The sequence below is a fragment of the Schistocerca cancellata genome, chromosome 2, assembly GCF_023864275.1.
Source record: "Schistocerca cancellata isolate TAMUIC-IGC-003103 chromosome 2, iqSchCanc2.1, whole genome shotgun sequence".
Lineage (NCBI taxonomy): Eukaryota > Metazoa > Arthropoda > Insecta > Orthoptera > Acrididae > Schistocerca > Schistocerca cancellata.
Genome location: NC_064627.1, coordinates 319,430,625 through 319,447,841, shown reverse-complemented (window position 1 = coordinate 319,447,841; position 17,217 = coordinate 319,430,625). Strand labels below are relative to the sequence as shown.

General features: G+C 41.7%; 1 pseudogene; it reads left to right on the top strand.

Moving 5' to 3' along the window:
* Nucleotides 1-1,468: 1,468 nt before the first annotated feature.
* On the top strand, nt 1,469-1,586 carry LOC126163803 (5S ribosomal RNA; annotated as a pseudogene).
* Nucleotides 1,587-17,217: the final 15,631 nt, after the last annotated feature.

The window sequence follows — 17,217 nt, the reverse complement described above, 5'->3', positions numbered from 1 at the left end:
TTTGGTGCTAATTTTATTCAAGGCCTTCGTCATAAAACTCACCTGCTTCTTAAAATCTAGAGCCTGAGCTTCCACCAGGTGAAAACATGTTACAATGGATCTGAAGGGTCACAGGAAAGGAACTGCTGCATCTGTTTGCCACTCAGTTTTCTTTTAAATTCAAAACCAAATTTAGCATTCTTTGCTTCTAATTTTAATTCTACTCCGACTAATTGTGCTAATTTCCGAGGTGTCTGGCTGCATCACATAGCGAGCTGTTGACCTCTCTCTGGTGGAAATGCTTTTCTCTACAAAGGCAACCGTTACTTTGGTGTGATGGGAAATCCGGCGTTCGGTGGCTCTGAACTCTCTCCCCAACCCCTCCCCCCCCCCCCCCCCCTTGGGTGACCAACCACGGTCACTAAGCCTCTAGATCGGATTTCTAAGTTTGTAGATGCCTGGCGGCCAGTAAAAGAGAGGTAGTTTTCCCCTAAGGGATGATAAAAGCGATCTCACGTGCTAATCTTTTCTTCCGTGGACCGTGAAGGTTTCAGACTACATTACCTATAGCAGTAAATTAATTTGCCGAGATAAGTGAATTAATTAATGACAAGAACAGGGGAATACTACAGAACAGTAACAGGGAAAGGACTGTAAGAGAATCAGTTACATTCTTGATAAACACACACATATGAGAGGCAGTGTCCACAGAGAGTGGTATTTCGCCATTCCACATTTCATGGCAAGACAGGGGAGCGGCCAGTTTGCTGTAGGTTAATCTAAATGTAGATAAAAGAATCAAACATTAACAACAATAACTCATCCTGTCTCAAGAGATTCCGTTAAACGGGAAACAGAGATTAATATGGGAGCCGAGAACCATAAACGAAAGGAGTTGTTCATGAGGAGTCACGGGGTATGACCACACAGACAGGGGCAGTGCGACAGAGCTTTACCGCTTTACTCAGTGTGTAAATCGCGTATTTGTATGTTAATCATGGACGATGCTGGCAAAGCATTCGACCGTGAATAGTGTGCTGGCTGAATCTACACATGATTGCTTCCAAGGTGAGGGGAGGTAACACACTTATCGCGAAATGACGGCGACTACCGCACTTCTGCTAGTCACAAAAAGAAGCCGACTAAGAACCGCAACGAAATGGGGCTGAGACAGCGACGCTCACTAGTTTTGTAATCTTAACACACACTTCAGTGTGCTTCCACCGATAGAAAAAGATCCATATGGTCAACACGAATAGGGTGGCGACGGAAACAGTTCCTGCTGCTTGCCGCCAAGAGGGCTGCTCGGTATCCGGGTATGCTGTTTGGTGACCCTGTGGTGACTAGTTCTCTGGACGTGGATGGAGTCGTTTGTCCTAATCGCCGTCCTTATTGTAGCTTGAATATAAAAGTAGTAATCCCGGAACTTCTGCTGAATTACAACATCTTATTTATTTTATGAATTAAATGATTCGTGATTATAACAACTGCTAATGGCCTTGCCGCAGTGGTAACACCGGTTCCCGTCAGATTACCGAAGTTAAGCGTTGTCGGGCTGGGCTAGCACAAGGATGGGTGACCATCCAGTCTGCCGAGCGCTGTTGGCAAGTGGGGTTTACTCAGCCCTTGTGAGGCAAACTGAGGCGCTACTTGAATGAGAAGCAGCGGCTCCGGTCTCGGAAACTGACATACGGCCGGGAGAGTGGTGTACTGACCCCATGTCCCTCCATATCCGTATCCAGTGACGCCGATGGCCTGAGGATGTCACGGCGGTCGGTCGGTACTGTTGGGCCTTCATGGCCTGTTTGGGAGGAGTTTAGTTTTAGATTATAACAACTGCTCCGCCCCCACCATTAGATCAGTTCTCTATTCTGAAAACTTAGCATTATTGTTAGCTGGCCTGGGACAATTGATTTCAGTGCACAAAATAGGCAGACTTCATTGAACTTTCGATTATCTGATTTATAGTCCAGTTCCTATACCAAACGAAATCGCAATTACTTAAGCAACTCGAACCAGTGGCTGGAAAAGCGATTTTCATTTTATTCAATTCTCTTTTTTGTAAGGGAACTAGACAGTTACTAATACTTCTCAACGTGCTCTATACCTATCAGAAAAGTCTCCTGGTTTCAAACGGAATGTTACAACCGGTGTACGGAGCTAATAGTAACAAGAAATATGGACGTTAAATGCGCATGCAATTCCAAAATCGAGCGTAGCCTAATGAGCAAAGGAAAGATTCCTGTTGCTTATAATAAGAATGTCAGAAAAAGAATTAAATAGAAAAGAAAAAGAAAGAGTTTAGAACGTTACAATTACTGCTACGAAAACGAAATAGAGATGGTCTGGGGATGTAACGAGATGAATTGACGGGAAATGGACTACGGAGATTGTGTGTAGGATATCTCCTGAAAAGACCTAGAGGTCGGTTTAATGGAAGACGGATTGTAGATACAAAAGACAAGTAGGGCAAACTTGGATGCGAAAAACAGAAGCATGTAACATACGAAAATGTCTGGAAGATTCCCATGTTTAGTAAGAGCGATGAATGGCTAGTGATATGATGATGATGATGAAGATGATGACGATAATAATGATATTAACAGGCCTAGAAATGACTTCGAAGAAGTGAATGTCATTTTGAAACTTTCTTTCAAACTACTAAAATGAGCATCACATCGGTCCAGTACTGTCTCGTACTGCGCATTCCTCTCCACCGATCGCTGGCAGTCAGTACAATCTGGTCTCCTAGCAGGCGCGTTGCCGTGAGTAACTCCGGATTCCACGATAACTGGTTTCGGTCAGAGTGCGATGTGACCCCGAAATCGGTGGTGAAACAGTTCTATCCATGCTCGTTTCGTACACAATATTTCGACGAGCGACCCCGCCGTCTTCTTTGGATGCTGCATGTATTACTGATATGTGTTCCCGCTGACTGGACTCCAACCAGACTCCAATAATTCGGAACAGAACTGCCAGAAGCTCACTATTAATCAGTCGCCCTGAGAAGACCTGAGAGATAACAATTAATCCATTGGGCGGTGGGCGGGGGGTTGAGGAGGGGTTGTGGAAACTAAATTTCTGCCTCCCTTCTTCTCTTCACTGTCGTTATTCAGAAGCAGACTTCATCTCCAAAACATCTCTCTCTCTCTCTTTCTCTTTCTCTTTCTCTCTCTCTCTCTCTCTCTCTCTCTCTCTCTCGGCATGAGAGTTGTGAAATAAAACTCTTGTCTCAACTTGTGGGTGTAAGTGTCACAAGCATTGTAAGCTCAGAAGTTGAATATCATACTGGATTATACTGTCGTTTGCAAAGTCATACAAAAGGACCATAGAACGCCAGCATCACTAAGTTGGAAATAAGGAGCAACCGAAGCAATCTCACTCTGCACATCTCACGTAAGAGTACCACTGAGCAAATGTGAACAGCGACAAAACTTTTCCTTTTGATTTGACTGCTAGCATCCTTATTCACATGAGTGCTACATTGGAAAAATTCTGCAAATTAGCTTTGGACACTGAACTCGTATTCAGGAAATTATTGGGGTGCAACTATGGCTTAGAGAGCGTTTTGTTTTCGGAATTACCGTGCTTTAAATGTTCTTCCAGGTTTATAAACTCTACATCAAATGATACTGTTGTGGTGTGGACCATTTCTGTAAAGTGATGTATTTTTTTAAATTACCGAGCGAGGAGAACAATCAATGAGATACATTAAGAATGAGGTGGGAATTATTCCGGGCAATACAAATATCTGGGGATATATAACTATCATTACAAATAGCTTTTCTTGAGGGCAACCTTAGTTGTAGTAATCCATGTTTCAGAAATAAACCACTTTCAGCTTTAACTAACGACTAATATAGCGCTAGAGCTACTAAGGAAAAACTGATGGCGGACGCACTCCCCTGGTTTAGAAACAGACGATATTATGTGGCTCTAACGTAAGTCGTTTTCCCCATAGCGTTCTGCATAAAATTTTACTATGTTTGATTTTTTCAGATTTTAATTACATAAAATATGAAGAAACTGATACAATTATTTATAAGCCTTTAGGGAAATAAATGTTGCTACGTAATTGTTTGTACTTATGTACAGGTCAGTAAACTCTATCTACCCGGATTCAGGATACTTCCGGATAACGAATCTGACCTTCAGTAAACGTGAGTACTTCTCTGTAATTACTTGCACTTGTTAGCGAATTATCGCGTGTCTATGGCCGCAGTTGGCTCATTATCGTTATTAATACAAACAACAATTACCGCACGTTCCAGGCTGCAGCACAGAGATTCTACAGTAGTTTCACTTTGATTTCAATATAATGCTGGAACCGGCTGAAACAGAATAACATCACTACGTTAAGGGAACGTTGACGTCGAAACTAGAACAATTCTCACAAGAACAGATTATCTATAGGTATTTAATGCAAATTAACCACCAAGTGGTGTACGGAAAACATGTTTTCAATGAGGCACACAGCTGCGGAATTCAAAAAGGCAGCGTATTTTCCACGAAAGAGAGAATACGAATTGCTATTCGCCCCCGGCAATGAAAGGGAACGCTGTCACAAATCTTTATCCCTTCAAACAAAGAAACAGGAAAAAAGCAAGTGACAGCCTTTAACTTTTGAGGGACCGGTAAATTATACGATTACGCAAGGCAGGAAACCACTTCTCCCAACGAATTCATTAAATGGAGAACATGACATCTATTCTTAATTATTAAACTGTTTTTCGTTGGATGTCCTTGCCAACAAACTGTGTTATGTCGTGGATCATCATGACGGCGAAAATTTGGAAACACTGTGTCAATCATAGGATTTAATATAAAATAAAAGTGTCTTTTAACGATAGCAGTTCCTTTAATTTTATTTATGTTACACAAAGTTTTGAGAAACGAGGAAAATAAAATCGGTAACATTGCTTCACTGTGCAATAATATATAAGGGTCGGTCAGGTAGATTTTCTTTTGAAAGTGTTTCTACAGATTCTATGCAACGTGGCGCGGATCCATTGCGTATAAGCAGTGACATGTACACAAGGGATTGGAGTGCCATTCGTGTCTTTCCAAAATGCGAGCGGTAAATCTGGAAACGTGAAATTTTGACGACGTTATTACCAAACGCGTTCAAACAGGACCAAAAGCATGTTATTCTTTTCATGGCCGCCGAAGGACAAACACCGGTAGACATCCATCGGAGAATTAAGAACGTGCTTTGGAGGGGCCAGATGGCTGTCGGAAACCACCACAGTGAACGTTGCGTGACAAGGAGTGCTCCTGCGTCATATAACGCACGTCCCAATACCGCAAATGCCGTAACACAGAAGTTACGCCTATTCAAGTAGGAGATAAACAAGCAGCTCCCCCATAGGCCCGCTCCCTCCCCATGTGGTTATCACTCATTCGGTTCCCTAAAAAAATCCTTAAAGGGTCAAAGATTCCTGTCGGTCAAAAATGTGCAGCAAGCAGTTACGGGCTTCCTCATGCTAAAGGGCATGATGTTATACCAAATGGGCATCTTCAACCTGATGCTTCGTTGGGATGATTGCCTCAATGCTTACGGCGATTTTACCTGATTGGCTTACAGAGCCAGGATTGTACGGTCTTCAAACGGAAACTTATTTCCATTTACCACATGATACCCGTTTCAAGTAAGTCCTTCAGGCTAAACTGGAGAAGTTAAGAACAGCATTTACATCAGTTTGTACAAATCATACCGGCCGGGGTGGTCGTGCGGTTCTAGGCGCTACAGTCTGGGACCGCGCTTCCGCTATGGTCGCAGGTTCGAATCCTGCCTCGGGCATGGATGTGTGTAATATCCTTAGGTTAGTTAGGTTTAACTAGTTCTAAGTTCTAGGGGACTGATGACCACAGCAGTTAAGTCCCATAGTGCTCAGAGCCATTTGAACCAACTATCTTACACTGGTTGCAGATCACTTTCTGAAGATGAGAAATTTGTTAACATCGAGAATTGATTTAAGTTTCAGGAAGCCGTTTCTGAAAGTATTTGTATGGAGTGTTGCCATGTATGGAAGTGAAACATGGACGATAAGTAGTTTAGACAAGAAGAGAATAGAAGCTTTCTAAATGTGGTGCTACAGAAGAATGCTGACGATTAGATGGGTAGATCACATAACTAATGAGGAGGTATTGAATGGAATCGGCGACAATAGGAGTTTGTGGCACAACATGACAAGAAGAAGGGACCGATTGGTAGGTCATGTTCTGAAGCATCAAGGGATCACCAATTTAGCATTGGAGGGCATCGTGGAGGGTAAAAATCGTAGAGGGAGACCAAGAGATGAATACACTAAGCAGATTCAAAAGGATGTAGGTTGTAGTAGGTACTGGGAGATGAAGAAACTTGCACGGGATAGGGTAGCATGGAGAGCTGCATCAAACCAATCTCAGGACTGAAGAGCACAACAACAACAACAACAACAACAACAACAACATTATGCTCACGCAAGAATCACAGATCAGAATGGTGCTATATGGGGTAGAAAGTCTTAAGCAACATTTATATGTGTTGTTCTTGCTAAAAGCAACCAGCAACAGTGTTTAATACACGATATATTATCCTATTTTAAAATATGTTTTGACCTAATTTATTGGTTCAAAAATGGCTCTGAGCACTATGGGACTCAACTGCTGAGGTCATTAGTCCCCTAGAACTTAGAACTAGTTAAACCTAACTAACCTCAGGACATCACAAACATCCATGCCCGAGGCAGGATTCGAACCTGCGACCGTAGCAGTCCCGCGGTTCCGGACTGCAGCGCCTTTAACCGCACGGCCACTTCGGCCGGCGCCCTAATTTATTAAAAGTTTTATGCTCACGCAAGATGCGCAGATGAGAATGGTGCTGTCACGTAAAATAATAAATTACTATCGAGGAAGTATTATAGTTTGCTCAAGATCTAACATACTATTGCCGCACTAGCCGAGGATCACACTTGTTAGCCACAGTACATAAGTGCCTACTCCGTATTACTCGTCACCATCAATCTTAAACCTATCTCACGGCCCGGCCGGAGTGGCCGTGCGGTTCTAGGTGTTACAGTCTGGAACCTAGCGACCGCTACGGTCGCAGGTTCGTATCCTGCCTCGGGCATGCACGTGGGTGATGTCCTTAGGTTAGTTAGTTTTAATTAGTTCTAAGTTATAGGTGACTGATGACCTCAGAAGTTAAGTCGCATAGTGCTAAGAGCCATTTGAACAAGCGCATCTCACGAAACCCGCCTGTGGTCAAGATAAACGTACCAAAGGTACAATGCTAAAATTGAGTTATAAAATTATGTTTGATATACAATATTCTGTCGTCATATGCACTGTGCAGCTGAGAAGGCTAAGCCACGAAATCAGCCTAGTTAAAATAAAACCGAAAATCATTTAACTGCAGGCTGAGGGAAATTCATTCTTTCTCTCAATTTATCACAGAACTGTGTTCCTGCAGTTTCGTCAAGGTTGGAAATTTTAAAAAGAATGATAGCAGACTTGACTGAAACAAAACATTGGACTCAAAAGAGCGTTAAATACGTCTGTTCCTAGTTTTCTACCTTTTCTCCAGAATGAAGTATGTATCCATCAGTTAATGGAAATTCTAAAATTGCCTTTTCTCAAATTGTTTTCGGAGAAGTTTCAACACTTCCTACAGTTCAAGAGCTGGTGCCAGAATGCTACAAGAAATGTGGACTCTGCATGAAATCTTGAGGGCGCTTACAGCTTTCTTCCTACTGAACGTAAAAACCTTTTTTTGTTGTAGGTATATTATGCGATGTTTACTACTATGCCTAAGAAAGTACGAGTTTCAGGACGAACAGGTTGGTTTCAAATTACAAACTTGGGTTTTTCTCGGGACTAGCTTGTGGAGATAGGGGCCACTTAGAAATGACCGGTTCAATTGTAATTTTCAGTGATCTGTGTTACCAAACGACTAAAACGATTACGCAATCGTCATCGCAGGTTGCCTATCTAAAGGCTTCAATGGGCAGCAAACATTTCATTTTCATTATTAACCAAAATTATTGGCCGAATAGAAAAATTTTAAGTGATATCATATGTACTCATTAATAGGCGTAGTCGTTTGTTATCAGACGTTTCAAACTGTTTACACATGGGAGTTGGATTCTTTAAAGAATCAGGGGTATGGGATGCGATTGGGGGGAGTACTGGAAGTCCTTCAATGGAACCCTGACGCCTGCTGGACGTAAATGCTGACCTGTTTTCCTTTATTCCTTGTAGCTCATTTTAATATATCAGGAGAGACAGGTAGGACAAAGGGGAATAGTGTACTTCCTTGAAAACTGTTTACGGTCTCTACACAGGCTCTTTAGGTGACGTACCTTGATGCTAAATAACTGCATTTTTTTCTTATTTCATTGGCGAAGTGAGAAGCTATATTTCTTAGTTTACGTCGATGTGGATAACATTACTTTCTTCTTTCATGAAAATTTATCGCCAGCAAGCCAAACATTAGTGATATGATATGTATCACTTAGGTCTAAATCAACAGAATAAAGTGACTGAGGTACCACTCAAAAATGGTTCAAATGGCTCTGAGCACTATGGGACTTAACTGCTGTGGTCATCAGTCCCCTAGAACTTAGAACTACTTAAACCTAACTAACCTAAGGACATCACACACATCCATGCCCGAAGCAGGATTCGAACCTGCGACTGTAGCGGTCGCTCGGCTCCAGACTGTAGCGCCCAGAACCGCACGTCCACTCCGGCCGGCTGAGGTACCACTCACTCAGGAATTATGCATATTTCTTCATCATTATGACTGCTTCTACGTTAAGTAGGACGTTCTCCGTAAGAAAGAACTGATATTGTGCAACCGACTAATGGTCTTTCATCTTTCTGATCTGGTTCTGAACCCCCCAATATTGGGGCACAATAGGAACCAGTTATGGTTAAACTTTTTGCTGTCCAATCTACGTATATTACACAGAAGATCTGGAGAAACGCATAGCGCAATGGCTTTCTCGTTTCCATATTAAGAAACAGTCTTCGCTTTCTCTGCGAAATTGTAGTAGTTTTGAGTGTTACATGGTCCGACATTGCTTCCAAATTCATCATCAATCACGAATATATGAAAGAAGTTTTGCAGTGTGTTCCTAGACATTTTCAAATTCTCCAATGAAATTTTCATCAAATAAATTGGTCACATGACGAATGCTGCCTTGCATCAGTGCAGTAGTGAAACTCGAAGTGTTTGTGTTATAGATACATAGATGGGAAAGGTAGCTGTTTGTTACATAACAAAATGCAGCTGCAGTGTACAAAATGTAGTCGGACAGCGTCGTATTGACGAATGTATACACGTATTTTGCCAACTACAAAATGGCTCTGAGCACTATGCGACTTAACTGCTGAGGTCATCAGTCGCCTAGAACTTAGAACTAATTAAATCTAACTAACCTAAGGACATCACACACATCCATGCCCGAGGCAGGATTCGAACTTGCGACCGTAGCGGTCACGAGGTTCCAAATTGCCAACTACAGATGGGTGAAAACAAGAGTAGCATCTTCACACAAATAAAGCTTTACATAAAGTCATTTGTAGCTGCATTCCTTTGAGTGAGTCATTATAATGACTAGGTTAATGTTTAAGAAAAGCTTAAACGTTCACATCTGTCTTTTTTATTCTAAAAGAATTTTTACATACGACTTGTGTGACTTCCGAAGAACATACGTTAGTTGTGACGGAACGCAAATAATAATACTCACATTCATATAAGTGGTACAACTGAAGTGCAAAATTTACAGGTGTTACATCCGTATGCAGAGTATTACGTGGTAACCCAAGTCGTGTCTCTGAAGTATCACATATGTGCTTTTCTAGAATATGAATTATGCAAAGAACCATGTCATTGTCATAGGAAGAGCGATGCAATTTTCAATCAGCTTCACCACTGTATACATGTACACAGAGAAACGGAGAAGTATGTTCCTGTTGTCACCCATTTTATTTTATTGAATTCCCTCTTACATGTTGTTCCCATAACATTTACAGAGAATTCCTTTTCTGTATTGTTGAATAATCCTCAATAATGTTGTGTGGCACAAGAGACATGTTATTATAGTCTATATCCTTATAAAGATTTGTTTAATTTTGACATTTCCTGGCTATTATCAATCTGTAACATGTTTTCCGAAGACACTGTAATTTTGCGAGAGATGACGAAGGAAGGTACCTTGAAAAAAAGGCTATAAGATGAATACTAACAAAAATGAAACGAGGCTAATGAAGTGTACTCCAATTGAATTTGACAATACTGAAGGAATTATATTAGAAAACGAGCCCCTAATAGCAGCAGACGAGTTCTGCTATTTGAGTAGCAAAATGAATGACAGCATAAGTACAGTGGATATAAAATGTAGGTTTGCAGTAGCAAGAAAATCGTTAGAAGAAAGGGAACTATTGTAACATCGGATGTAAAATTAAATTTTTATAAGTTTTTTTAAAAATATTTCTCTGGATAATAACCTGATGCTGCAGAGAAACGTCGACTATGAAGAGCAGAGAGACGAGGAGACGTTTTGAATTGTAGTGTTTCAGATAAAAGCTACATATTTGATGAGTAGTTGGTGTGATCAATTAACAGGCTCTGAGTCGAACTGACGATGAAGCAATGTTATAGTACAACTGTCTATAAGAAGGGATAGTTGAGAGTACACTTCGTTAACATTCAGATCATCAGTCTGGAAATGGAGGGTAGTGTAGGGCTAAAAAGCGTAGAGGTATACCACAACCAGACTACAGCAACCAGGTTCCAATGAACGTAGAGAGATTAAGATACTTGCTCAAGTTAGGACAACCTTGCAAGCTGTCAGTTTTTGGACAGAAGACAACAACATCAACAGAAATGTAAGCCAGAAGTAGAGTTAATTAGAAACCCAACTACGTACAGAACAAGGTCAGTGACGTTTTCTTAAAGAGCCTTGCAGTGACTACACTGTGTGCATGAATCTTGGAAATCAATTGAATGATAGTTGAGCAGTGATGTTAACGAATGCCGTTCCCGTCCTGCCTATGTCCCACTAAGATGCCTACAAGCGGCGACTCATCGAGTTCCTCATCACAGCAGATAGAAGGATTGCTTACGCCTCACTGGGAATACGACAAAGATCCTTGGAGATTGGGAGTTCATCGCTGAACTTCATGTGGAGAAAGAGCTGTCAGTAGCGGGAACTGAGTTGCTAAAGTCAAGTATTTTGACTGTATAACTGTGCGGAATCTGACGCAGTGGATCAACACGAAAGGAAGGAGAAGAAGATCCCAGCCAATCAGAAGGACTGTTTTTAACAAAACTGTCATATATGTATACCTAAGTATGGGAAAAGCTGGAGATGCGTGACACGGTTAACAGGTCATGAGTAAGAATACATATTCTGTTTGGAGTTGGGGAAGAAGATAGTTTCGTTTTCCTTGGATCATTTGTACAATTAAACATTATGATGTGGAATGAGTCATTTTACATTCACATCACACATTAATATGTAAATATGACTACGTGATGACCATTTCTAATTGACTTTTATTTAAATACAGTAGTGTACAGTAGTACCTCACCACCTTTTATATACAGGGGTTGGGCAAAATAGGGAGGCACCAAGAACATAACACATTAGCATTCCTAATGCGCTTTAGAAAAACTTTTGGCATTCCAAACAGTTCCCAGTCGCTTCGGAATGGATAAATGCAGGTCCTGTATGATCTTCAAGGGAATCTCATAATATTATTCCTGCAAAATAATGGTAACTCCAATTAACGATGATGAAGGAGTATGGCGATCACGCACCCATCTCTCGAAAGTAGACGATAAAGGTTAAATAATATTGAGTATATTGTGGCCAGGGGAGGTGCGACTATTCATCCTCGTGGCCACAAAACCAGTCTTGAACAGGGTTCGTGTCGTCTTGGAACCAAGCACCATCACCGGGGAACAAACACTGCGCCATGGGATTGACCTGATCAACCAAAATTGTCACATAATCCTTGGAAGTAATGCAATATTGTAGGGTAGTCAAGGGGCACATGGAATACCACGATATACCTTCCAAAATTGTCACCGAATCCCCGATTGTTTCACTCTTGAGACCTAAAATCGGCAGTACGTTGATTGTGTGAAACAAGACTCTTCCGACCAAATCATTTACTCCCATTGTGGCTACTGCACCACGTTTTCCTGATACGGTCATGTTTATCACTGATGTTTGGTTTCGGAATTCCAAATCGCTCTGCAATCCCCTGCTTGTGGAGGTCCCTTCGTGTTGTTTTGGTGCCAACGGGGTTCGCAAGAGTGACTTTTGTAGCTGTCTACCTCTTATTTTTTGTCACAGTAACTCCTTTATGAACGTCTATCACGATCGCTCAACAGATACCTCCTTCCGCGTTGTGACTTAGCAGATGGTATTTTTCCGCTTTCCCTGTATGCGGTATAATCTTCGATACGGTGCCTCTTGAAGCATCAAACATTTCGTCTTCCTTGGTTACGGAAGCACCCACCACACGAGAACCAACCATTTGCCCTCGTTCAGCTTCAGTTAGCTACGACATAACACACTCACAACTAGACTGGCCGCCTGCAGCATGTTGAGGACAATGTAGAGGTGTCGTTAGTGATCAAATACAACAGCTCAACATTCAAGATTAGCTATGATCTGTATTTATGATCATGCATGCATTTCTCGTACTGCCTCCGTATTCTTGTACACCCCTGTAGTAAAAGTGAATATCTTCTACAGAATAGAAGGAGTTGTCAAGGAGAAATTTTTCGGTTTGTTTTTGAATTTAACTTCGCTTTCTGCCGGACATTACGTATCATTAGGTAAGTGATCAAAAAGTTTGGTCTGCCGGCAGCATCGTGCACGCCTTTTGGTGCTAAAGACAACCTTACTGTGAAGTAATGAATGTCATTCTTTCTTCCGGTATTGTAATTGTGGACATCATTGTTCCTTTTCAACTGCAGTGTATTATTTACAACAAACATCCTGATTTAATAAATATGCTGTGAAGCAATAGTCAAAATGGCTAATAACTTGAACGGATTTGTACAAGGCGATCATGGGTGGGCACCACATTTTAATCTTACAGCACGTTTTGAGTAATGCACACTTTCTTTCTTAAATATAGAAATAGAAACAGTGAATGGTGCATTCCCAAGATATGCAACATCGAGTGAATTTGAGTATCCCCGGCGTGGTGGTTGTATGGTAACGGCGTTGTTTTCCACAAAATTATGAACTGTCCGTCCGGTCATTGATGTGTCTGTTCACCGTATTACAATATGTGCCTGTGTCGTTGTGTAACGTCCGTTTGAGGTGTAAGCAAGGGACCTCTGGACGTACATACATTAAAATTCAAGATGAAAAGATATTAACGATAAGATTCGCTGATGATATTGCTACACTCAGTGAAACTAAGGGATATTCACGAGATCTGCAGAATGAAATGAACAGCTTAATGAGTAAAGAGTATAGAGATTGAGAGTAAATTGAAGAAAGACGAAAGTAAGGAGAAGTAGCAGAAATGAGAACAGCAAGAAACGTGACTTCAGAATCGATGTTCACGAAGTAGATGAAATTAAGGAATTATGCTTCCAGGGCGGCAAAATAATCAAGGACGGAGCAAGGACGACATCAAAAGCAGGCTAGCACTGGCAAACAGGGCTTTCCTGCTCAAATGAAGTCTACCAGTATCAAACACAGGCCTTAATTGGAGGAAGAGATTTCTGAGAATGTACGTTTGGAGCACAGCATTGTATGGCAGTGAAACATGGACTGTAGTAAAACCGGAACAGAAGAGATTCAAAGCATTTGAGATGTGGTGCTACAGAAGAATGTTGAAAATTAGGTGGACTGACAAAGGAAGGAAAGAGAAGGTTCTGCGTACAATCAGAGAAGAAAGGAATATGTTGAAAACACTGACGGGAAGAAGGGGCAGGATGATAGGACATCTATTGAGACATAAATAAATAGCTTCCATGATACTAGTGGGAGCTGTAAAGGGTAAAAGCTGTAGAAAGAGGCAGAGATTGGAGCAAATGCAGCAAATAATTGAGGGTCTAAGTTGCAAGTACTACTCTGGGATGAAGAGGTTAGCACAGGAGAGAAAATCGTGGAGGGTAGCACCAACCCACGTAATAGACTGATGACTCTCTCTCTCTCTCTCTGTCTACATACATGAGCAGTTTAATTCATTCGGACTCTCTCTTACACTGGAGCAAGCTTTCACACAAACTAATCATTTAGAATAAGAGTTAAATACATAAAAATAATACTCTGCATTACTTAGTAATAACTAGCTCATTTTCCCATGGCTTCACCTCCATAGGTGTTTGACAAATATACTGAACACCTACCCCTGTGTCTTCCTCTTCCTCCCTCCGTCAAACCTGTCTTCTCATGTATGTCTATCTACTCCTCCCCAGCCTTTAGCCTCCTCCTTTCCCTGTATTTTTTCCATTTGCTCCACCCCCACCTCTGACTGTATCTTCCTCCCACGCCCCTTTGATCATATCCTCCCCCTCTATCCTTCCAGCTGCATCTCCTTCTCTTTCCTTTCCACCTCTGTGTGATCCCTCTATACCTTCAACTTGCCATTTGCATCTTCCCCTACTCTCTTTCTTCATCCATTTCCTCTTCCCCCTCACCCTCTCCATTTCCTACTCTATGCATCTCAACCTGTCCCTATCTACGCTCGTCAGCACATGAAGTCTCTGAAAAACAGTTAAATTAAGCAGGCCAGTAATGTTTTCACACCACTCAACTCCTTGTGGGCAGGCTACTAAGGGCTTGAAAATAATGTATTTTTGTAAAATGTAAACTTTCATGGCCAGAAATGCCACAATTATTAAAATTCTCTGGGCTATTATGTCATGGTCGAATGGATTTCACATGACAACCCAACACTTCGTCCGCATCTGAGGATAACATTTTTAAGGGGATTTTAGCTTCTTTGAATGTCTCCCTCGAAAACGTCATCTGCAGATGACATGAAACATGCGGTTTTAATGTGAAATTCATTCGACCATGGCATAACAAACTGGCACATTTAGTTAATAGTAATCATGTATTTGCTCCTGACATTCAGAGTGCCATGCAAAGCAGGTCGATAAAGCAGATTGATACTACTACAATACAACATACCTGTCAAGCAGGATGGCCTACATTTTAGGGACTGGAAACCCAATTTTTACCCTTGACATTTAGGCTGCTCTTCAAAACAGATTGATTGTCAGGCCAATACTGTCCCCACACAATATATTTATCGAGCAGGGATGTTCCAATGCCAGGGGCTGGAAAAAGAACCCATTTTTGCATATAAATCGGTTCCTACTATAGCTACAAATTTATGAAACACACAGTGCTAATACTCATGAGGGCTGTTGTTTCTGTGCTAAATTTGGTTGAACTTCATCCATTGTTTGGAGGAATATCGTAGACATACATACACCCTAGTTTTAATATGTAGCAGTCCTTCACAGGAACTAATGTTAATAACAACATGAAATATAGTATTTTAAACATAGCTGCACAACAGCAACAGTTCCACGTAATAAAATTATAAACAGCCGACCAGTTGCAATGGACAAAGAATTCTTTACCTAGGTTTCGACAAATATGAACTCTGCAAGATCCATGTACTAATTTATATTTATGTGACAAACCCTAATTCTAGGGCTATATTTCAATTTTGACAAATGGATCTATGCCGACATTTGTAAAAACGGCGATGGTACGTTAGTCCTTAATAATGAAAAATTTCCACCTTCTGAAGAAGACAAATTTATATTTTCCGAAACCTAGGTAAAGAATTCTTTATCCATTGCAACTGGTCGGCTGTTTATAATTTTATAACATGAAATATATTACTATTAATGATAATGTGCCAGAGAAAGGACAACAGTAGTCAGGAATAAGGATACAAAATTGCGACATTGTGATGTAGGCAGTTCTAAGAGAAATTCTGCAACTGTGTTTTGGGAAATGGTCAAGTTATAGTGAGATAGAAGGATACTTTATTGCAGTGGAATTAATGACACCTACAAAAAGAAAGACAGACGTTTAAGGGGAAAGGTGATTAGCTATCTTTGGAAAAAAAGAGTTGATTTATTTCTGTGATGTTGGGGGGAATGCCATGTCAAAATTTAGTTTCTCTTCCCTGAAAGGAATTGAAAATAGGGGACTCAGTGATATAGTGATAGGGCAAGGGTTTTTTGAAATAATACTGCGCTGCGGGGAGATGCTGCTTGCTCTGCCTGTCAATCTATACTCGTGGTTATTGATGTGCTGGAAGCCGCCGTGGCGGCCAGTGTGGGGGTGGAGGCGTGGCCGGACAGTGGGGCAGCGCTGTCGCCGCGGGCTGCGGCTGATGGAGTGCCCCCCGAGAAGGGCAGGGGGAGCCCTGACCTCGTCCACAGACCCACTCCTGGTATCGAGCGACCTTCGCGGCGCGACCAGCCCCCTTTTATAGGGCTATAAATTAGAACAATGTTTTAAGTGAGGGAACGGCCCGGTGCCTGTCGAAACGGCAGTTTGCCGGACGGTTGAGAAGCAGTGACTCCTTTCACCTCATCTGGCTTGCCGATTCTTCCATATTCAGCACGACGTCAATTCACTATTGACCCGTCTCTTTACTTGATTCACTGTGCGCGAAGTTGTTAGCCTCTTTAGCAGAGTAGTCGAATGCGTCTGATTGCCACGCTGAGGGGTTGGTTTCAGCTCCTGGCGCTGCCAGGGATTTATCCCTGGTGGAGGGTCTACAGCTTATCTCGTGATACCAGATGAGGAGCAACAGGATTGAGAAGTATTGGCTTGAAGGTCAGGAAAGCCGACGACGGCTGGGAGAGCGGCGTGCTGATTCCACGCCCCTGCATACCACATCCGAATGACTCTGCACGACAGGGGATTACATGGCGGCCGGTAGGCATAGGACCGTGCTGATGACGGCCTGATTGCTAATATTAATTCCCTTGTTTGCAGTAAAATGTATTTTTTGTACACGTATGTGGAACACAAAAGCTTGAAAAAAGGATTCTTACACATTTAGTACCTCCTGGAAAGATATTTAGAGTTCGAGACTCTTTTCCTGTTTCTTCTCTAGGTCTCAAATAGTCATATGAAAGTGAATCCTGATCATTGTTGGTTCCCATATTACGAAATGGATTCGCTTTTAGCGAATCCTGGTTGATGCCAAATGTTTGCGTCAGATAAAAATCCGTGCATG